Raw genomic sequence first — 24,080 nt, forward strand, 5'->3', positions numbered from 1 at the left:
ATACATCTTAGTAAATATATGAAAGGGGAAAAGTATGGGTGACTCCGAAATAAAATATGGCTACCAATTTACTGACTCATTTTCCTCATTTATATCAACCAAGCAACTAACAAAATCTAGATTTAGTAACATTCCATTTTCTCATACTTTTAGAGTTGATGAAACCATAGAAATCAAACTATTACAAAATAAATTTGCAATCAAAGTAGTCCCTGAAGTTTTTTTTTCTGCTAAGAATATGAGATATTGGGGAGCCTGGGTGGCTCAGTTGGTTAAGCGACTGCCTTTGGCTCAGGTCATGATCATGGAGTCCCGGTATCGAGTCCCACATCAAGCTCCCTGCCCAGCAGGGAGTATTCTTCTCCCTCTGACCCTCCCCCCTCTTATGCTCTCTCTCAAATAAATAAATAAAATCTTTTAAAAAAATTTATAGAATATGAGATATTGACTATTTCACACCTTTCTTATTCCATCCTGAAAAAATCACAGCCCTGGGATTTTAATTTCAAAAAATGCATTAGCAAAGCCAACATGGTGACACTTAATATTAACATATAGGTGAAATAATTAAGGAAGAAAGTTTCTGGAATTTATTTGCTGTTTATTCTGGATTATAAACCATAATTACATGGTTCAAAATCCATGGTTCTGAAATCCAGACTTAAGAGAGCTTCTTTAACAAACAGGGCTGGGTTTGTGCAGAGATCAGCGAAGGATGGAAAAATTTATTTCTGAAAGCAGTAATTTATCTCAGTGAGTCATATTATTGCAGTTAATTACATGTATATCAGAGGGCGCCTGGGTGGCTCAGTTGGTTGGGCGACTGCCTTCGGCTCGGGTCATGATCCTGGAGTCCCGGGATCGAGTCCCGCATCGGGCTCCCTGCTCGGCGGGGAGTCTGCTTCTCCCTCTGCCCTCTTCCCTCTCGTGCTCTCTGTCTCTCATTCTCTCTCTCTCAAATAAATAAAAAAATAAAATCTTTAAAAAATTACATGTATATCAGTATGGTATTGTAAAAAGCCCATGGATCTTGTTGATAATCAGAGTTTAGCTCTACTTCTCTCCCTGCCAATTATAAAATGATTGCCCCTGTTCAAATTGTCTTCCTCATTGCTGAGTTTAACGTAGGGTGAAAGTGGAATAATGTTATCTTCCTTAAACATCTTTATAAAGATTAAATTACCTAATGTATTTATAATACCAGGCCCAAATTAGACTCTTACAATGTCTTCTCTCTTTACTTTATGAATATATGTATATATCTAACAATTAAGTTATTAATTACTTTCTAGATGCTGTTAAGGGTTACATTTTCCAAATAATTTGTTTAAAAATAAATAAGTGTTATTTGTACTAGATACAGTAAAAAGTTCCCAAAGTACCTGAAAGCAGTTGTTGGTATTTAATAGCTGCTAAGAAGATGGTATACACACACAGAAAGAAGACTGATGATGCCAATCAGGGAGTGAGCCACTGTGTGTCTAGGACTAATATCTCCACCATAACACAGGCACTGGTTTCTCAAGTTAATGATAAGAAATCCAAGGGAATCAATGTACAAAGAATTTTATGTAAGAATTTATTTTTATATGATACTTCTGTCCCTGGGCTAAGTCTTTCCCCTTATGCAAAAGATAATTGGTGGGCATCAGATTGCTGTTATTTTCATCTAAGTATCAATATTATTAACACAAAAAGTAAATATATTTTGGCAATCTAATAATTTTCTATTAATGTATCAAGCAATCAATAATCACAGAAAAAAACTAAAATTGAGCCAGTTGGGGTTTTTTCAACATTTGCTTTTGGTTTCTTTTCTGCAGGACTTTCTTACCCTGAGTGCATAAATGGTGTAAGGGGAAACATGCAAACATCCTCCTCCGAGACCAGTAATTCACCGCAGTATATAATTGCAGTGTCCATCTGGCACAGACTCACAAAAGCACATGTAGCAGTTCAGTTATAAAAATATTCAGGTGACAGGATGCCAGATGTTTTGCATGGTTGCCATCTTTGAATTTCCTCTTATTTTATCACCTAACAGAACCTCAGTATAATGACCTTCATGTTCATGCATTTTCTACATTTTCTTTTGACCTCGACAAAATCAGAAGAATAAGCACTATAAAGAAATAGGGTATAAAATACATACCTCCAGGAACATATCCCAACATGGTAGAGACATAATACAGCTCATATAGCACAGCCTTCTTTAACCTTACATATTTCTTTATGTATGTAGCTACCATTAAGAACTATGATTTTCCTTGGATGGGAATGTAAAAGGCATTAAATTAATAAATACTCTCTTAAGTATCAGTCTGCCCTTAGGAATCCATGTGAGTCTGGATAATTCTAGCAGTAATGTGTAGAGTAAGTCCTGAATATTAATCCTACTTCATTTTCTAAATCCCCATTCCTTTTCTTTTTTAATTTGATATCTATGATTAATATGGAGGAATTTTGGATATCCGTTGCCAACTCTAGAGCCGGATCTACTCAAGGCTCCTCAGTCTGAATCATTATGTCTCCATTGCACAAAGAGGGTCACCCCTAAAAACACACCATCTGCACTGGTTTGGCAAAAACATAACTGCTTCAAGAAAAAGGGAAGACTAACCAATAATAGTCATAATTATGGTTAGTAAATAGGACATAGCGAGGATATGCCGAACTATAGAGGTTTCTATAGCTTATAGTGACAAAACATCTTTGAATAAGTTGTTATATTGAAACTTTTGCTTCCAAAGTTCATTCTTCATTCTGACACAAAATTCCACATGAAATACTTCAAGTTATATAAAATCTCTGAATGTTGTTAGGCCTTTCATTTTCTATATGGAAAATGGTGGTTTCAGAATTCACTGAAATGTTGAATTTAAAAATGGTCTAGCAAAGAAAATGATGCTGATAAATTTACTCTAACTTTCTCAAGAGTCTATCTCCTTGATTATCAGACACTGATCCATAGAAGGAAGAGCAACCCTATCAGTGAAGGCAGACAAAAAAAAAAAAAAAAAATAGGTTCCATATCCAGCAGTCAAGGACTAGCTGTGGGCAGTGATTTTGCTTTTACAGAGGAAATATTATAAATGAAGAGTTAGGCTTTTCCTTTCTCTACTGTCCATTATTCAAATTCCTTAAATATAGAACCACTAGCCTCTTGGTAAATAGCTGTTCCTCTTACATTTCTAGTAAGTTAGCAAATAGAACAGAATAGCTTGAAGGACTTGGAGAGATCGATATGTCTGAATATTGTGCTTCTCAATTTGACTGCTTATAATTGCCATAAAAAATTGGAAAAAAATTATCTCCTGGTATCAAATACTAAGCTCTATTAAGTATGTTTTTTATCAGCAATATTTTATCAACATAAATACATTTATTTGTACATAAATAGTGTGTCTAAATACTCATTAGTGGTTTTATTAAAATATTATAATAGCTCCCTGTGCTATAAAACTGTACATTATACTTTCATTATAGTGTTGGAGTTAATGTGTAGAAAAGCCTTAAGCTGGGGCATATGAGCACACTTTTAGAGAAATTTCAGCTTGGGGCAAATGAGTATCCACTGTGGATTAAAACCATTTTTATACTGGGGCACCTGGGTGGCTCAATCACTTAAGCGTCCCACTCTTAATTTTGGCTCAGGTCATTATCTCAGGGTCTTGAGGTCAATCCCTGTGTAGGGCTCACCGCTAACAGGGAGTCTGCTTGAGATTCTCTCTCTCTCCCTCTGCCCTTCCCCCACTCTCTAAAATAAATAAATAAAAATCTTTAAAATCCTTTATATGCCTATGGAATATATTAGGCTAACACACATTTGATTACTAGAAACTGGAGATTAACAATTTTTATTCCAATCAATGAAAATTTACCTGGCAATAGAGGTTGGCTAATCGTAAATACATATGCAATCTAGTACTTTAGAAATTCATCCTGAGAACAAAACTAATTTATTCAATTAGAATGGAATAAAGCAGGCTCCAGAAATTTGTGACATGGGATGAAAATTAAAACCAAGAGAAGCAAAGGCTTAAAGCTTGATATTGGGTTCTGGAAAGGGTCAGTCTTTACAAATTAAAAATAGAAAATTGCTACATGACATAATAAAATTATTACAAGTCACATAGTTATTAGTAACAGAATTTACAGCCTAATCCAACCAATTCAGATTCCAGTACACTCTCTACCACAGTATACACCATACCAGGGGCAGAAAAAGAAATAAAACTCAAAATGGATCCATCCCAAGCCTTTTACATGCAAGGGACCCTAAGTAGTAGTTAGTTTCAATCAAGGCAGAGAAAGCTGAAATCAGGCAGCATAGAAAAGGCAAATAAAAACTTGATAGAATAGGGCGCCTGGGTGGCTCAGTTGGTTAAGCAACTGCCTTCGGCTCAGGTCATGATCCGGGAGTCCCGGGATCGAGTCCCGCATCGGGCTCTCTGCTCGGCAGGGAGTCTGCTTCTCCCTCTAACCCTCCCCCTCTCATGCTCTCTCTCTCTCTCAAATAAATAAATAAAATCTTAAAAAAAAAAAAACTTGATAGGATAGGTATTGAAGTAACTCTTCAAATACATCAAAAATTTTACTGGGGCTGTCCTGTAATAATATCACTTATTTGTCAGAGAATAAAATGCACTGTTTTATTATTTCACCTCCCTTTAATCATGAAAGCTATTAAGATAAATGCATCCCCTTTTCTCCAGATCATCTTAATTAAAGGTGCTGGTATAAATGGCACCAACACAAACACCAACAAGGATTTAATTTATTTGTCAGAGAGAAAGAGCACAAGCCGGCGTAGTGGCAGGCGGAGGGAGAACCAGGCTCCTGCTGAGCAAGGAGCCTGATGCTGGACTCGATCCCAGGACCCTGGGATCATGACCTGAGCCGAAGGCCAATGCTTAACCGACTGAGCCACCCAGGCGTCCCTATACTCTTATTTTCTACAATTTTTTTGCACTTTATGGAATTATGTTTTTGGTCTGCCTAATGGTAAATTCATAGCTGAAATTCCTTTTTTTTTTTTTAAATTTCCATCTCATACCTCTGTAGAAAGGATATATTTTCTTGTATCAATATATGTGATACAGTGGTAAGTATATGTTTTTTTTTTTTTTAAGATTTTATTTATCTGAGAGAGGGAGAGAGAGAGAGAAAAATAGAGCAAGTGTGGAAGGGCTGGGGGGGAGGGGCAGAGGGAGAAGTAGAAACAGACTTCTTGCTTGAGTAGGGAGCCCTACCTGGGGCTGGATCCCAGGAACCTGAGATCATGCATGACCTGAGCCAAAGGCAGACACTTAACTGACTGAGCCACCCATGTGCCACCCCCCTCCGCACTTTTTTTTTTCCAGATTTTATTTATTTGAGAGAGAGAAAGGGTGTTTTGATGTCTTAAAATTGTTAATGTGGCATACACTAGAATGTATTTCTTCTGGTTATCTTTCATACTCCATTTTTGGGGGGACAAATGCTTTTAAATATTGATATAGCAAAAATATAACTGAGTTTTTATCTTGTTACATGTTAAACATAGTGAAGAGTGTTATTTAGGAAAATAATTGCCCTGAATGTTAACATTATTGGGATTCTTAAATAGCTTTAATACCAGGTGAAGAAAAAAAACTAAATAAAATAATTAAGTTTTACTGGAGGAATTATAAATCATACAAGACTAAATAATTTTGACTCCAAACAAAAACACATTTTTATGTAAAATTGAAAAAAAATTGAAGAATTTAAATCATATTGAATGTTTTAATTTCTTCAAAGATGCCCTAAAACATACATTCCAAAACAAAATTTTGCATATTTAAAGCCAGTTATAATCCTAAAAACACAACTAAAATCATACCATGCCATAAAGAAAGAACTGCCATAATGAAATTGTGAGTAGTACTGGATGCCATATTTGCCTGGAAAAACTCCCTTAATTCTTCATCTCTAAAGTAGAGTATGGGCACTGGGGAAACAGTTATGTATTCTTTTAATCTCTCACCTAAACTATTGATCCAAAGGCTCATTATGGCAAGTAAGGACACTGTAAGGATTTGTAAACTTATTTGTGAAGTTTCAGTTCCATAAAGCTAAAAATAAATTATTAAGAGCTCATATAAAAGCATGATAGTACTGATTTTAATTGTGCATTGTTTTAAACAAAATATTATCTGTAAGCTTTAGCAAAGCATGGCAATTTGTTTATAGAACTAGCACCTTAATGGAAAGACTTTTCAGAATGAAATTAATATTACTGAAATCCAGTATTTCTTGAAGAAATCTAATGCTTTCATTCAACTTTCTTATCCTTATGGATTAAAATGAATAGTGAAGGAAGGGAGAAATGGAGGAAAGAAGGAAAGAAGAGGTAGCATGGGTGTTTTAAATAGGTATTTTGAAGAAAATATTGAATGTTTTTTTTTTTTAAGATTTTGTTTATTTATTCATCATAGAGAGAGAGCACAAGCAGTGGGAGTGGCAGACAGAGGGAGAAGCAGGGTCCTTGCTGAGCAAGGAGCCTGATGGCGGGACTTGATCCCAGGACCCTGAGATCATGACCTGAGCCGGAGGCAGGTATTTAACCGACTGAGCCACTCAGGCATCCCTTGAAGAAAATGTTGAAATCAACAGTCTACAGTTTAAGGAGATAAGGTCAAGAAGGATAGATTCGAAGATTTAAAAGATACAAATAAGGGAACATGGGGCAAAGTTTCTGGTGGATTGAAATGTCCATCCATCTATAGACAGAAATTCTTAATCCAAGAAGAGCTTGAATTAAAAAATATATATATTGTGAATTATGAAAGTATAGAAAATGTAAACAAACAGAAAGAGTAAAAATTAGGTAGATAGAATGGGCAGAGGGCAAATAGAAAGCTTAGCCAGGGGTGCCTGGGTAGCACAGTCAGTTAAGCAGCCAACTCTTGGTTTCCGCTCAGGTCATGATTTCAGGGTCCTGGGATTGAGCCCTGGGTCCAGCTCTGTGTCTGCTTCAGGAATATTCTCTCTCTCCCTCTGTCCCTCCCTCAGTTCACTTGTGCTCTTTCTAAAATAAATAAATAAATCTTAAAAAAAAAAAGTTCTGACCATCATATAAATGTCTAAGATATTTGTCAATAGAGATTCTGAGTGCCATGGTTAAATCTATTGTTATTATATTTTTGTCTATAAGAGATATTATATTTGGGATGAGGAAAACTGCCCATGGAATCAGCTATGTTCACAGTTATCTTGAATTTTATTGAATTATAAAATTTATTTTTTCATTTTTTCAGACTTGTGCCTCTTTTATATACCCTTCCTTTGATTAAAATATATTATAAGTAAGAGGTCTTTAAAATTTTAGGCTGGAAAAAAATGTTTCTTTGTGTAACCGGCAACCCCCAAAAGTCTGGGTAAATTCTCTATGTAGAGCTCTGAATTAGGACTACACACGCACCTACAAACATATTAGATATCAGACAAGGAACTGAACAAATGGAACAGTTCCAGAACTCAATTCCTCCTCTGAATTCAGAGTGTGTGTGTGTGGGGGAAGTACTTACTAGTTTACAATATTAGATGACCAGTGAGAGTGGCAGCAAAAAAAAAAAAGGGCAGAGCGATTTTAATATGAGAACATTCTATATTCATTAGAAAATGTGCTCTGTTCCAATTACTGTGAAAGAAACTGCCTATACATCGTGGTCTCTCATGTATGTGGAATGTAAATATTTGTTAGAATTTGTCAAAAATCAGAACCAAATACACAGATACACACACATACTGAAGTCAACAAAAATTTGTTTTGCTGGTGTATTTTTTTTTCAATATTAATTCTAAAAACACTGTGGTATAAAAGCAGTGGTCAATATTTTTTTTATTATGGAATCTACAGTTTACACATTTATTTTTTCTTCCAGATGTATGTATAGACACACACACATACACACACACCATACACATAGACACCTTACACACTCACATACACAAACAGAGGCATTCTCTCGAACACTTTATCAGGTATCCCACTGGTTATAACAGCAGAAAGACCTGTTTTGGTACTCTTAATTTCAAACATGGAGCTTCACTTTCAAATGGGGAGGGGCAAAAATAAACCCAATTCAGGGAAACCATTATTTACTGTGTTTCTGCAAGGTGCTGGACAACACATACAGTTGACCCTTGACCAATGCAGGGGCTAGAATCAGAGTTGGCTGACCCCTGCTGAGTGGAAAATCTGCATATAACTTTGGACTCTCCGAATCTTAACTACTGATAGTCTCTTGCTGACTGGAAGCCTTACTGAGAACACAAACAATCAATGCGTATTTCGTATGTTATATTGTATTATAGACAGTATTCTTACAATAAAGCTGAAGAAAAGGAAATGTTATTTAAAAAATCATAAAGAGAATATATAGACAGCAGTACAATTTGTTGAAAAAAATCTGCGTATAAGTAGACCCACATAGTTCAAACCTGTGTTGTTCAAGGTCAGCTGTATATTATTTCGTTGGTTATATTATCAAGATGCGGATAACTTAGGGGTAGTTCATACAGTTCACTTTAAAAATCTGTTTGATTCTTTTGTATAGCTAAGGCTACATCCTTTCAATAACTTCTCTGTTAATTTCTTCCAGAATTTAGAAAATGTTGTATCATTTTTTCCATAATTATGGCAAGCTGGGTATTTCTTGTGTTACATTACATAAACTTTCCTCAATGTCTTCTCTTTATAACTGTATTCCTAATAAATGTCTTATAAAAAATTCTTGACTGAGTTTATGTAACTTAGGGAAATACCATATCTTTTTTGGAGACTCAAAATGAATATTTACATTTTAAAGAATCTGAGGAAAACTTTGTTTAAAAAATCAATATATTTATTTCTTTAACATAAAGCTCACTCTTATGTTTACCCTTTTTTTTTATAACACTTATAAAGACTCTTCAAATTACCCCTGATATAAACTCTTCACTGTTTATGGACAGAGACTTTGTCATATTTATTTCTAAGTAAAATGTTTCTAATATGATGCATAATAAGTGCAGATATTTGAAAATTGCCAAGAATCCAAAGAAAAATGGTGAAGAGGTTGATTTCTTAAGTTTTCATTTTAATAGGAGGTCCATGATACACATACCTATAGTATCAATCAAAATCCGAATATAATCTTTGTTCCTGAAAACCTTATTTATTTAGCTTTCCTTGAAGAGAATGTATCTTAAACCATCATTCATTCTTTCTAATCCTCACACTTAAAATTGTGAAGTTTACCATCGCATTTGATACATACCTAATTTTTTTATGCTGCATCTCTGACAAAAATCTCTGGCATACATTTTTTTTTCTTTCTCCTGGCATACAGTTTAGACAAATGCATACTGCCATTTAGTCACCATGATAATCACAATATAGAACATTTCCATTAGCCCCTAAATTCCCTTACGTGGTAAATCTGCCATCATCCTCCCATTACCAAGCCCACGGCAAACCTCAATCTGCTTTTAGTTCTTGGAACTGTGATGATTACAGAGTGTTCATGAAAGGGATATATGTACTATATTTTGGAATATATATATATATATATATATATATACATACATACATACACATATGTATGTATAAGTACATATATATGTATGTAACATGTACTTTTGAGCTTGCTTTTTCACTTAGAAAAATGCATTTGGAATTCTTTCAAGTGGTGTATGAATAACTTGCTACTTTTAATTGTTGAGTGGTATTCCATTATGTGGATGCATCACGGTTAGTTTAACTATTCACTAGATTAAGTTTAAGAAGAAAGACATTTGGGTTGTTTCCTATTTGATGATTATGAATAAAACCACTATAAATATTTGTATGAATGGATACACTTGCTTTGTTTCCAATTTTAGGGAGAAAGCATTCTATTACTCATCATTAATTTTTATATTAGCTGTGTATTTCATCGTAGATGTTCTTTATAATGTTAAGGAAGTTCCCTTCTGTATTTTGCTGAGAGTTTTTATCATGAATAGAGGTTGAATTTTGTCAGATTTTTTATATCTATCTTTTGAGATGCTCATATAGTTTTCTTTAGTCTGCTGATGTGATGTTTGATAGATTTTGAAATGTGAAATTAGCTTTACATTCTGAAAATAAACCCTTTTGTTCTTACTATATTATCTTTTCATATATTGCAGAGTTCTATTTGCAATTCTTTTGTTGATAATGTGTCCCACAAGGGACACTAATTTGTAGTTTTATTTTCTTATAATGTGATTGTTTTATTTTTATATCAATATAATAGTGGATTCACAAAACAAATTTGTGTAGGACTGGTATTTCCTTAAATATATTTTTTTGTTTGTTTGTTTTTTTTAAGATTTTATTTATTTATCTGACAGAGAGCAATGCAGTGAGAGAGGGAGCACAAACAGGGAGAGTTGGAGAGGGAGAAGCAGCTTCCCACGGAGCAGGGAGCCCAACTGGGCTTGATCCCAGGATCCCGGGATCAGGACCTTAGCCAAAGGCAGACGCTTAACGACTGAGCCACCCAGGTGCCCCTTCGTTAAACATTTTGCACAATTCACAGATGAAGCCATCAGGGACAGGATTTTTCTTTTCTAGAGGGTTACATCTATGAATTCAATTTCTTTAATAAATACTATTCAAACTTGCTTTCTCTCCCTCTCTCTTTCTCTATTTTTGGGTGAACACTTTGTCAAGGAATTGAACCATCCCATCTAAATTATATAATTTATTGGCATAAAATAGTTCATGATGTTTTCTTATCATCCTTTTATTATCTATGGTGTTTGTTGTGATATCCAATCTGTCATTTCTTAAACCAATATTTTGGGGTCAGTCTAGCTAGAGATTAACTATGCTAATCTTATTTTTGTTTTACTGGTATTTTCTATTATCTTCCATTCTTATCTTTATTTTTTCTTTCCTCTATGGATTTGGTTTTAATTTCCTTTCTTTTTTCTGGTTTTTCAAAATAGAAATTTAGGTAAATATTGAATACCATACATTTTACTGTAAGCACTGAATTGGCTACATCTCACACATTTTGATATGCTTCATTTTCATTCCATTTGAAATATTGTCTAATTTCCTTTGTAACTTCTTTAAATCCATTCATTATTTAATAGTATTTTAATATCAAATTATTTGGTGACTTTTATAGATATCTTTCTCTTACTGACTTCTAGTGTAGTTATTTACAGTAAATTTATTTACTAATTTTAAACTTATAATAAACATGTTATATCTAGGATATAGCCTTTGTTGATGAGTGTTCTGAGTGCACTTGAAAAGAAAGCATATGATTCTGCTGTTGGATAGACTCTTCCATAAATGTCAACCGTGTCATTTTGGTGAATAATGTTCTTCAGATCCTTAATACCCTTACTACTTTTCTTTCTATGGCAGAGTACTACAATAAGAATGTTGAAGCCTCCAACTGAAATTGTTTGCCTATTTTTTCTCCCACTTATGTGTTTGCTCTATGTATTTGGAGGCTTCATTACTATTAGGTTCATAAACACTTATAACTTTTTCTCTGTGAGTTTACACTTTCATAATTATGTAATATCCTTCTTTATTCATGGTGATATCCCTTGATCTGAAATCTGCTATTCTAATATTAATATAGGTACTCAGCTTTCCTTTTATTAGTGTTTAGATTATATTTTAAAAATTCATTTTACTTTTTCACTTAAATCTGTCTTGATAATGAAAATGGGTTTCATGTAGACACACATAATTGGGTATTGTCTGTCTTCAACTTTTTTTTTTCTAATTACATTAATATAATTCTGACTTGGTGAGATATATTTTCATGTTTTCTATTATTTAATTATTTGTGTCTATTTATCTTCTCTGTTTTTAGTTCTCCTTGTTTCACTTCCCTGCCTTTTTAAAAATTATTTGAATATTTTAGTATTCCATTTTGTTTTATATATAGTACTTAGCTATATCTCCTTAGATTGAATTTTTCAGTACTTGTTCTTGGATTTCCAATACCCAGAGCTCATATTTTCCATCTACTTGTAGTTAATATTTTATCATACCAAGTAAAGTTTTGAAGACTTGCAACCATTTGGATCCATTTACCCTCCAGCCCACCTCAACCAACTTTTTATAGTTGCTACACATAATTACATCTACATACATCAAAACCATGCAATTATTTATTTATGCATGTACATATATATGTACCAATGAAAGTATTTTGCTTCAATAGTTATACATATAATATTTTAGGTGGAAAAAATTTTATATTTTCCTAAAGATTTACCATTTTTCTTGTTCAAGAACCAGGCTTCCCTCTATTATCATTCTCCTTAAACTATTAAGAACTTTATTTAGCACTTCTTTTAGCACAAGTCTGCTAGTAACGAAGCCTCTTAGTTTTCCCATACCTAGCAACGCCTTTTATTTAACTTTAATTGAGGAATATTTTTTTTTTGGACATAAAATTCACATTTACAGTACTTTTCTTTTAACATTTTAAACATAATGTTCCAGTGTATTCTAGAGTCCATGGATTTTATGAAATATCCACAATGATTCAAATTCTTGTTCTTATGTATTTAATGCATTGCTTATTTTTTCTGGATACTTAAAAGATTTTTTAAATTTATATTTACTTTTTGTCAGTTTGATTATCATTTTTCTAGGCATAGTTTTCTTTGCATTTAATTATGCTTGAAGTTCACTGAGCTTCTTAAATGTATACATTTTTGTCATTCACTACATTTGGGATATCTTAGATGATTAAATTTTCAAATATTTTTTTTCTGCACTAATTCCTTTCTTCCTTCCTACTGAAACTTCAATTACATGAATATTAGACCTTTCTAAAATTGGTTCAAAAAATACCTGAAACTTTATTCCATCTTTTAAAAAATATTTTTGTTTTTTATACCAGATAATTTTAATTCGTCTATCTCCATGTTCCTTGACCCTTTCCTCTGTGACTTCAATTTTGCTATTGCGATCATAATTTTTTTCAAATATTGTTCTTTTTAGTGTATTTTGGTTTCTAATGAGAACTTCTATCTTTCTATTTTTTAAATGTATTTTCCTTTACCACAAGAAGCCTAGTTCTAATATTTGCCTTATCATTTTGTTTGATAAATGCTTCATATAAATGTTGGCAACTGTTGATTGTCTTTCATTGTGGTTTGGTTAAATTTTCCATGTTCTTCATTTGATGAGTAATTTTGAATTGCAATTTTGAATAATATGGTGCATAGTCTCTACTTTTTATTTTATTTTTATTATAACTTATATATAACTTTTATATAACATATTTATTTTTATTATAAATCTCTGGAAAAACTTTTTTATTGTTGTTGTTATTGGTGGTATTTTACAAGCAGTCAGCATGGTTAGTATTAGACCATAATACATGCATCATCTTTTATATATTTTGGTTTGAATCACAGTTCAATTTTCAAATCCTTTACTATGATACTTTGAGTTTCTTGTGCATGTTCTTTCATGATTTAATCTGAGATGTGGTTAATGGCTTAAATCAAGCTTGTATCTCAAAATCTACGGTATGCTGATCTGTGTCTTCCCCGACACATGCACAGGTCAGGGGTGTGTCTTGGTCTTATGAGGATTCATACACATGATCATAAGATCCCTTTCCTCAGCATTCTCTTTTCTATCATAATTTCCCCACTCTCTTGTTTGTAGAGTTCAGTTTTTAAAGTTCTTCTCGCTGACCATAAAGATGGGATTTCTATTAGAGACTTAGTCATCTTCCTCCCTGCTTTGCTGTGCAGCTCTTAGGATTTAGGACTGTTCCCCATGCAAAGCCACAAGACAAAGTAGAAAAATACATACAAAAATAATGAAACTCATCCCTTCCTGGGCATCTTCCTTAAGCTTTTACTTTCTTTACCATTCTATTTGTTTATTTTTCAAAATCCTTAAGTGATTGCTTCCTTTTATTTGTTCAAAGTTGTTAAGCGGTTGCTTTCTGTAATTAGTTGTAATCAGTGGGAGAGATAGGCAGTAGTGAGTTTAGTTCACCATAATGAAGCATACCAGAGTTATTAATTTTTATGTAGTCAAATATATCTGTTGTTTTATTCATGCCTTTTGGACTTCCTGTTGCTTAAAAAGTCCTTAAAACACCCATAATCCAGGTTACTACTTTTTTTTAAAGTATGTTAAAGTAGTTACTAGATCAGATGAATATACATGAAATTTCATCTAGTTCAAAAAATGCTTGTGCATTATATATACATTATTTTTCAGGAATGGGTTGTCTAGAAATGCATTTATATGGATAACTGAATATATAACCATTTTGAATTATTTTAATGATATGAAAAACTACAGTGCTCAAGAAATACACTTTAATATTTTTGTCATAATATAAAGTATGTGTGTATATAAAATGGGTATTTCAGAGAATTTTAAAATAAATTACTTGTCCCAAAGTTTTCTTTATTTTTTCTATTTATAAGTGCAGATTCCATAGTGAGTCCCTGTTTTTTTATATGTATATTACATAATTCAATTAGATTCATAATACTAGGAAAGAGTTAATAATCATCTTAAAATATTTTTGACATCTTTAGGTGTCATAACTCTATAAGTCCACATGGTAATTACATAAGTACAAGCTGTCAGTATATGATTGCTGATACTTGTAATATTTTGTAATTACATAATTTGGCATGATTACAATTATAAAAAGAGTACATGATAATTGACTAAAATTACTTTTTAGTTTTTCAGAAACACAAAACTGTGTTCTAAATTAAGACAAGGAACAAAATGTGTAATTCCACCTGCACAGGCAATAGAAGAGAATTCATATTGATAACACATTATTCCTCAAAATGTGGGAAAATTAGATTTTTGCCTTTGTATAATATTTGTCAGTTAGCATTGTGTTATATTTACCTGAGCCTAAGTGTAGTGAAATGTATAGACTATGATTATTCAACCTTTGCTTTTATGGAAGCAAGACTGTTAACTGCTTTGACTTTTTTCACTAATTTGATGTTATTTGTCATTTGAGAAACACAAGTGATCCAAAAAGAAAAAAAAAAAGATAAAGGTAAAGGTAACATTACCATTCATATCTGCATATTTTTTTTCATTCTTCCCATGAAATTTTAGGTCTAATAATAAAATAAATGAGCTTTTCTATATAAATCCTACTCAACCTTGGCCTTCTACGTTTGATAAAGGGGTTGGCATGCTCTTTAAATAATACAAATTTATTTAAATAGGTATGTTGTATGCAAAGGTGATTGCATGATTCTGGCATTCAGATTTATAAGGAACAGGCATAACTAAGATTATTGGCTTCTCTAAAATATTATTCACTTCTCTTTAAACAAACAAAACACTAGCATGTAAATTTCATAGAATGTTGTAAGTTTTTAAGTCAAATCATGATTTATCATGATTATTGGTTTTTTTTTTCTTTTAACATTTATTGCAGCCAGTAGAACTAACCCTTTCCCCAAACCTCTCCCCATCATCACCTCTGTGGATGCCTTGAAAGAAGACATTTGTAGAGAACTTACTCTGTATCAGATACTGCATCTAGTACTCTGCATTTGTTATTTCCGTGACAGTAACTGCTCATCACCTCCTGTGACACTTCCATTCTCTGACATATCACCTAAAGTACTAGTCAAGATTCTAGATGTATTTTTCATTGAAAAAAATTTATAAAGACATTTTATACAGTATTAATTGATATCTAATAAATTCTTTTTAAAAAAGATTTATTTATTTATTTATTTATTTATTTATTTAAGAGAGAGAGAGAGAGCATGAGCAGGGGAGTGGCAGGCACAAGGAGAAGCAGACTCCCCCCTAAGCAGGGACCCTGATGCGGACTCCATCCCAGGACCCTGAGATCATGACCTGAGCCAAAGACAGATGCTTAACCGACTGAGCCACCCAGGCGCCCCCTAATAAATTCTTTTTAAATTAACATCACTATTTACTTATTTTTGTTGCTTAAGACTAATTTTTTAAAATGTTATCACTTTCCAAGAATATATCTGCTATGGTCCAAATGTTTGTGTCATCCCCAAAATTCACATTGAAATCCTAATTACCGGGGTGCCTAGGTGGCTCAGGCAGTTAAGCGTCTGCCTGTGGCTCAGGTCATGATCTCAGGGTCCTGGGATCAAGTTCCTCATCAGGCTCCCTGCTCAGCGAGGAGTCTTCTTCTCCCTCTCCCTCCACCCCTCCCCAGGGCTTGTGTGCACTGCTCTCTCTCAAATAAATGAATAAAATCTAAAAAACAAAAAAATCCTAATTACAAAGATGATGGTATGTGATTAGGTTATGAAGGTGGAGTTCTTATGAATAGGATTAGTGCTCTCATAAAGAAGACTGCACAGAACTCCCTTGCTCCTTTCTCTATGTGAGGATACAATGAAAAGTCTGCAACCAACCTGAAGAGAGCATTTACCCAATGATTCAGGTACCCTGACTTTAGACCTCCAATCTCCAGAATGTGGGAAATTTCCATTGATTATAAACTACACAGTCTATGGTTTTTCATTATAGCAGCCCAGATGGACTAAGATGATATTACTTTATTTCATTTAATTAAAAAATAGTTTAATATATACAAGATGACTACAATGAATGGAACTAGAGTGTCTTTGTTTTTAATAAATATTAGATACACACAACACTCAGATACCTGAATATAGCACAGGTTTTTTTCTATTTTAGAAATAGTTTTTTTTTTTTTTCAATATGTCTGTGAAAGTCAGTCACAAAGAAGTGTTTTTGTTGTTTTGTTTGTAAGCTATAATAGGTCTGAGCCTAGATTCACTTCCTTATCTGAGCAATGGACTTAATTGCAGGATCTATAAGTAAGTGATCAATTTAGAGAGACTAGAAAATCGGTCAAAGAAAGTAGTCATGACCTTTTAATCATTTAAAATTACTCACCTATTCTTTTAAATATTCATTTTAGCCATAAACAGCACCTTTTGAATTTCCTACTCCTGAAGGCAAATTATCAAATGTGGTTGCTAGGAAAAAAAATACATTTAAATTATGAATCGAAGACCAAACTTTCAGCTCATGAACACACAACAACAACAAAAAAAGGACACTATAATGGGATATCTTAATGCTTTAAGTTGAAAGGTAGCTGAGAATAGGATTTAATATAAAATATATCTTTCTTTTTTAACTTTAATATTTGCAGTGTTATGAATGGTCTTTTGACCTTTAAATTGTTTTACATCATGGCTAATATAGTTATTTCCAAAGTTTTCAGTGTTGACTTTAAAGGTATCAATTAAGTTGATGATTTATAATATTAACAGATGACAGATAATTAAATTTTGGAAATCACTTGTGTTTCCCTCAAAGTATTATCATTCAGTTGAAAAGAGCAAAAGAAATCTTACTTTTAGTGAATTAGTTAAAAGACAGTATTATATTTGAGTATTTCAAGTTACTCCTATGACCTGAAAACATTATATTCTGGAATATTTTGGATAAAGGATTTATAAAATGTTCCAGGAACCCTGAAGGAATTTTGGAGAAGGGAAATGGTGAGTAAAGACTGAAGATACACCCATGTGGCTTGGGTTTTCCAAAAAGATATTCTGATGTTTAAAAACGAAATTGAGACTTTTGTTTCAGAAACACAGAATAGATGTACTTTTTTCTATTTCTTTGCTAAGTACAATTAAAAACCCTGGACATACATATTAAACAAACATAAGAAGGCAGAAATTTAAGTGGAAAAAAAAAAGCAGACCTCTTAAGAATACCAGGAACTAGGAGTAACAAGGTGGTAAGTTTCGTGTGTGTGTGTGCGTGTGTGTGTGTTTCTTCTTCTTCATATATCCCAGACTTGGAGCTCAAGAAGCCAGCAATCTTAAAACACCTACAAGCATAAACAAAATAAACACCAACAAAAGGACTCTCTCTTTAGCAAAAGGACCAGGAAAGGGACAGCTTAGCGAGACCTTTAGAAAATAATTGCTTTAAATCAGGTAAACACCACAGAAAAACTGTGATCCCCCCTTCTCAACCCCATCAACAAAAGTCAGGTGAGAAGCCTAGATATCCACTCTTATAAGACTGTAATGAAATGTCTGAATACCTCACAGGGGTAGTGTCAGTTAAGAACAAGTAGGAAGCCAGGACTTTCATCTCCATCAGTTGGCAACAAGGCCCCATCCGTGGTGTCTCTGGAGACCATGAAGGGAGCTTGATTTCCAGAGTCAGGACTTCCACGATTCCTTAGCAGTGATGAGGAAAACTGCATTACAGTATCACTGGAGACTACATGGAGAACTGGAATTCCAATTTCTACCCAGCAGTAATCAGGAGCCTCATACCTAGGAATCATGTAGGTCAAGTGGGGAACCAAAACTCCTATGTCTATCTTGCAGTGATGAAGTGGCATTCCCCTTCTCCTATTGCAGTGATATCAGTAAAAGTCAATTTAAAACATCAAACAATAGATGACAGAGATGTTAGAATTATCCAACAGACATTTTAAAATGGTTATGATAAAAATGCTTCAACAAATAATTATAAACACATTAGAAACAAACAAAAAATTTGGCAATGCATCAGAAAGTCTCAGAAAGGAAAGAGAAGATACAGAGTAGAATCAAATGGAAATTTTGGAACTGAAAAATATGAGAGAAATAAAAAGTTTGGTGAATAGATTCAATAGCAGGATACAGGCAACAGAGGAAGAATAAGTAAACTGGCAGATAAAAAAAAATTGGCATTACTCAATCTGAATGACAAAGAGAAAACAGACTAAAAACAAAATGAGATTATAACAAATGATATAATATTTGCTTCACTGAAATCACAGAAGGCGGGGAAAAAGAGGGTAGAGTTGAAAAAGTATTCAAAGAAATAATGAATGAAATTTCCCATATTTATCAAGAGACAAATCTAGTATTACTCTCCTGGGTAATATGTGGGGGACAATATGTAATATTGTGAGAGTAATTCAAGAAATGATTGAATCTCAAACCCATAATCCATATCAAGGCATCACATAGGTGACTACTGGGAAATTAAAGACAAATAAAAGTACTGAAAGAAACCAGTGAAAAACAACATATACAAAGGAGAAAAACAATTTGAATGACAGTTATTTCTTGTAAAAAACCATGGATACTAGAAGAAAGTGGCAGAATATTTTCCAAGTGCTTAATGAAAAGAAATGTCAGTTCAGAAACCTATAGCTAATAAAAATTATCCCTCTGGAATGAAGGGGAAAACCAGATATTTTCAGAAAGAGAAAATAAAGAGAATTTGTCACCAGTTGAACTCCCCCAAAAGAAAATAAATAATAAAGAAAGGAATCTTAGAATGTCAGGAAGGAAGAAAGAATATGGTAAGAAAACCATATTCAGGCAAACCTCTTGAGGTTTATAAATTATATTTAATGGCTGAAACAAAACTATAGCATTGTCTAAAATAGTTCTAAATGTATGTAGGGGAAATATTTGACAATTGTATTTTAAACTGTCAAAGATAAATGTATACAAAAGGCAGGACCATTTTTATATCTAACTTGAATTTAAAAAATAAACAGTTCACTGTGATAAATACTGCATATATAATACCTAGAACAACTGATAACAAAGCTACACAAAGAAATGCATTAAAAATGTTATAGATTTAAAAAAAGATAAAAAAATGTTATAGATAAATGAAAATAAAATTATAAGAAATGTTCACGTAACCCACAGGAAAGTAGAAGAAAATAACAGAATAAAAAAAAAACCAGAGAGAACAAAAAATAAATTAGAATATTTTAGTCTTAATATATCAATGATTACATTAGATACAAATGGTAAAATATACTATTCAAAATGCAAAGTTTAGCAGAGTATATTAAAAATATGTTCCAACTCTCTGTTGTCTGTAAAAAAACTCACTTCAAATATAACAATATAAAAATATATATAATATAGACAGTTTGAAAGTAAAAGGATGAAAAAAGGTATATCAAGTAAACATTAATTAAGTGAAAACAGAAGTATCTATATTAATATCATATGAAGCAGAATTCAGAGTAAAGAATATTACCAGAGAGATATATTACATATGGAAAAAATGATTTATCGGAAAATCTAGACATTTTTCCAAAGACCTACAAATGCCCAGCAGGTACATGAAAACGTACTCAAAATCACTAATCATCCGGGTGCAAATGCAAATCAAAGCCACAATGAGATATCATCTCACACTTGTTATGATGGCTATTATCAAAAAGACAAGAGGGGCTCCTGGGTGGCTAAGCATCCAACTCTTTGTTTTGACTTGGGTCCTGATCTCAGGGTCTTGAGACCAAACACTGCATCAGCTCTGCATTGTCTGCTTAAGTTTCTCTCTCCTTCTTCCTCTGCTCCTTTCCCCACTCTCACTCTCTCTCTCTCTCAAATAAATAAATAAAATTTTTTAAAAAGATTTTATTTATTTGTTTGAGAGAGAGAGAAAGAGCACAAGCAGGGGGAGAGCAGAGGGAGAGGGAGAAGCAGACTCCCCACTGAGCAGGGAGCCTAATGTAGGGCTTGATCCTAGGACCCTGGGATCATGACCTGAGCCGAAGGTAGACCTTAACCAACTGAGTCACCCAGGTGCCCCAATAAATAAATCTTAAAAAAAAAAAAAAAAAAGGAAATAACAAGTGTTGGTGAGGGTGTGGGGGTAAGGGAACAATTGTACCCTGTTGGTGGAAATGTAAATCAGTATAGCATTATGAAAAACAATATGTAGTTTCCTTAAGAGATTAAAAATATAACTACCATATGATCCAGCAATCCCACAACTGGGTATATATCCAAAGGAAATAAATTCACTATGTCAACAGATATCTGCACTACTACATTCTTTGCAGTATTTACAATAGCCTAGATATGGGGGAAAAGAAAAAACAAACACTAAATTTCCAACAACATTAAATGAATAAAGAAAATGTGGCATATATATACAATGGAATATTATCAGCCATAATAAAGGAAGTTCCTGCCATTTGTGATAATACGGATGAGCTTGAAGGACATCATGTCAAATGAAGTAAGTCCAACAAAGAAAGACAAATGCTATATGATCTCATTTGTATATAGAATAAATAAAGTTGAACTCATAGAAGCAGGCAGTAGAGTGGTGGTTACCAGGGCTGAAGGGTGGGGAAATGGAGAGATATTAGTCAAAGGATACAAACTTTCCTTTCTAATATGAATACATTCTGAGGATCTAGTGTACTACAGGATGACCATAGTTATTAATACTATATCATATACTTGAAATTTATTTAAAAAAATAGATCTTAAATTTTCTCACCAATTCAGGGGTTTGGGGTAATAACTATGTGGTGATCAATGTGTTAGTGAGCTTGTTTGTGGTAATCATTTCACAATGTATGCATATATCAACACCACATGTACATTTAAAATGTATGCAATTTTTGTCAATTAAACCTCAGTAAGGCTAGGGGAAATGAAAGAAAGCACAAACCTAATGTGAATGCCCTAAAATATTGAGCTACAAATTATGCAAAACAAAATAACTGATAGAACGAAGAAGAAAAATAGACAAATACACAACAATAGTTAAGAGATTTTGGCACTCTCCCTACCCCCTCTCCAAACAATTAATAGAACAACTTGACAGAAAATGTAGGAATACAGAAGAGCTCAATAACACCATGAACCAAAAGGATCTAATCAACACTCAGGAAAATCTCCAAAGCCTTGGTAAATAAACAGCAAAGTTCCAAATAAAGTACAAGTGAAACGAACTGTCTGTGAAATACATATATAAACATACACACACACATCAATGGAAATAAAAGTATATCAAATTTGTGGGCCACAACTAAAGCAGAGAGGGTGGTTTAGAGTACTAAATGTTGTGTATTAGAAAACATAAGTGTTGGGGTGCTTGGGTGGTTCAGTTGTTTAAGTATCTGCATTTGGCTCAGGTCATGATCCTGGGGTCCTGGGATGGAACCCTACATTGGGCTCCCTGCTCAGTGGGGAGCCTGCTTCTCCTTCTCCCTGCCCCCCCCCACTCTCTCTTGCTATCTCTCTCTCTCTCAAATAAATAAAATATTTAAAAAAAGAAAACATGAAAACTGTGAAATTAATAATCCAAACTTTCACCTCAAGAATCTAGAAAAGAACCAATAAATCCAAAACAAGGAGACAAAGGAAATAATAAAGATAATAGCAGAAATCAGTGAAATTGTAAACAAGAAAACAATAGAGAATATCAAGTAAACAAAGAATTAGTAAATGGTAAGTGAAAGTTAAATGAAATATGCAAACTTCTAGTTAGACTGACAAAGTAAAAGAGAGAATTGCCAATTATGAGGAATTACATAGGGCTTACCACTTCCTTGGACATGTTAAAAGAATAATTAGGGAATATCAAAAACAGCTCTGCATACACAAATTGATAACATTGATGAAATAGACAAATTACTAAAACAACAACAAAAAACAACCTACCACACCTAATATGAAATAGGCCATTTGAGTATCTTTATAACTATTAAGGATAATTCAGTTCATGATTTTAAAGTACCCAAAAGAGAAATTTGCAGACCCACATGATTTTACTGGAGAATTTCACCAAATGTTAAAAAATTAACACGAGTTTATACAATCTCTTCCAGGAAATAGGAGAGAAGAGATAACTTCTCAGTTCATTTTCTAAAGCTATTATTATATCAAAACCAGATAAAATCAGTTTTAATAAAATGAAAGAAAACCACTGATCAATACCCCTAAAGAATATAAACAAAAATTCCTAACAAAATATTAGCAGATAAAATTCAGTGATATATAAAAATTATTATACAATATGAGAAAATGGGGTTTATTCCAGAAATGCAAGAAAAATGGCTCAATATTCAAAAATCAATCAGTATGTGCCACATCTACCATATTAACAGGCTAAAGAAGAAAAATCACATGATCTGAACAATTGATGTAGAAAAAGAATTTGACAAAATTCATTATCTATTTATATAAAATGTCTCAGAAAAACAGTAATAGAGGAGACTTTAAAAATATACAACTAACATAATACCTAATTATTAAACACTGAATGCTGTCCCCCTAATATCAAGAACAAAACAAAATTGTTCTTTCACCCTTTTTATTTAATACAGTCCTAGAAGTGACAGCAATGTAATATAGCAGGAAAGAGAAATTTAAAAAATATATAGAGAGATCTGAAAAAAATAAATAAAACTGTCTTTGTTTGCAGATAGCAGGATACTTGTGTAGAAAACCTCAAAGAGGGATGCCTGGGTGGCTCAGTTGGTTAAGCATCTGCCTTTGGCTCAGGTCATGAGGCATCCTGGGATTATGTCCCACATCAGGCTCCTTGCTCAGAGGGGAGCCTGCTTCTCCCTCTGCTTGCCACTCCCCTGCTTGTGTGCTCAATCTCTCTGACAAAGAAATGAATAAAATCTTAAAAAAAAAAATCAAAGAATATGTGAAAACAAATAAAAGCAACAAACAAAAAACTCTTAGAACTATAAATGATTTTAGCAACTTCAAATGATGCGATAACGTGGATGGATCTAAAGAGTATATGCTAAGTGGAGTAAGTGAGAGAAAGTCAGAGAAAGACAAATACCATATGATTTCATTCATATGTGGAATTTAAGAAAACAAATGAACAAAGGGAAAAAAAAAGAAACAAACCAAAAAATAGACTCTTAACTATAGAGAACAACCAGATGGTTATCAGAGGGGAGGTGGGTGAGGAAGATGGGTAAAATAGGTGACAGGGATTAAGAGTACACTTATCTTGATGAGCACTGAGTAATGTAGGCAATTGTTGAATCACATATTGTACACCTGAAACGAATACACTGTAGGTTAACTACACTGAAATTAAAAAAAAAAAAACAAAACACTAATGATGCAAAATAAATACGCAAAAGACAATTGTATTTCCATATATCACTAATAAACGTGGATGCAAAAATTAAAAATTCAGTGCCATTCACAATCTAAAAAATGAAACACTTCAATAAAAATTTAATAAAGCATGTACAAGACATTTTTTGAAAACTACGTAACACTGA

The sequence above is a fragment of the Neomonachus schauinslandi genome, chromosome 8, assembly GCF_002201575.2.
Source record: "Neomonachus schauinslandi chromosome 8, ASM220157v2, whole genome shotgun sequence".
Classification (NCBI taxonomy): domain Eukaryota; kingdom Metazoa; phylum Chordata; class Mammalia; order Carnivora; family Phocidae; genus Neomonachus; species Neomonachus schauinslandi.